General features: G+C 45.8%; 1 pseudogene; it reads left to right on the forward strand.

Moving 5' to 3' along the window:
- Positions 1-363: 363 nt before the first annotated feature.
- Positions 364-836, forward strand: LOC110259189 (small ribosomal subunit protein uS11 pseudogene; annotated as a pseudogene).
- Positions 837-1,171: the final 335 nt, after the last annotated feature.

The following is a 1,171-nucleotide window of genomic DNA, read 5'->3' on the forward strand; positions in this document are numbered from 1 at the left end:
TCAAAATCTAAGTCACACAACTCTTCTCCTCAAAACATTGTCCTATATCTGTATTTCATAAAAATTAAAAAACAAAAACAAAGAAACCATCCTTATGATGGTCTACAAAGCCTTATGGAACCCGGTTTCCTCATTACTTCCCTAATTTCATCTCCTCCTTCTCAGACGCTGTTCACTCACTCACCACACTTGCCTCTTGGCTTATCATGCTCAAGGCATTACCATTAGTTATACTTTTTGCCTTGGGGTTTCTTCCCCAGAAATTGTTATGATACATACTTTCATCCTCTACATCTTTTCTCAAAGATCGCTTTCCCAGGATCCTCAAAACAGGTCACTTTACTTTTTCCGGTGGCAGAGTCTGAAGGTGACGTGCAGAAATGGCACCGTGCAAGGGGAAGGAAAAGAAGGAGGAGCAGGTCATCAGCCTCTGCCTGCAGGTGGCTGAAGGGGAAAATGTGTTTGGCGTGTGTCACTTCTTCGTGTCTTTCAATGACCCTTTCGTCCATGTCACTGACCTCTCCGGCAAGGAAACCATCTGTCGTGTGACGGGAGGGATGAAGGTGAAGGCCGACTGGGATGAGTCCTCTCCTTAGGCCGCCATGCTGGCTGCCCAGGATGTGGCCCAGCGGTGCAAGGAGCTGGGCATCACTGCCCTCCACATCAAGCTCCGGGCCACTGGTGGGAACCGAACAAAGACCCCTGGGCCAGGGGCCCAGTCAGCCCTCAGAGCCCTCACTAGCTTGGGAATGAAGATGGGGCGGATTGAGGATGTCACCCCCATTCCCTCTGACAGCACCCACAGGAAGGGGGGTCGCCGTGGTCGCCGCCTCTGAACAGAACCCCTCCTGTTACTTTCCATAATAATCTGCCTTCTCTAAAAAAAATGAAATAAAATAAAAATAAATTGCCACCATTATCCCCTTTTATAATACCCCAACTCCCCTCATGACTCTCATTTTGCTTTCATGTATTTATCTTATAAAATTCTTAAAATGTGGTCTACAGCATTCAGTCAGTCCTTGAGACCTTCATAGGTCATCCATAACACTCAGATTATTTTCATAATAATATGATAGTATTATATATTTTTTACACTGTGTTGTAGTTTACACTGATGATTCAAGAGCAACAGTGGGTAAAACAGCTAGCATCTTGGCACAACTCCAAG

The sequence above is a fragment of the Sus scrofa genome, chromosome 3, assembly GCF_054392235.1.
Source record: "Sus scrofa isolate SSC_HxYL_T2T_F1_AM1 chromosome 3, Sscrofa_HxYL_maternal_Yorkshire_Landrace_v2.0, whole genome shotgun sequence".
Taxonomy (NCBI): domain Eukaryota; kingdom Metazoa; phylum Chordata; class Mammalia; order Artiodactyla; family Suidae; genus Sus; species Sus scrofa.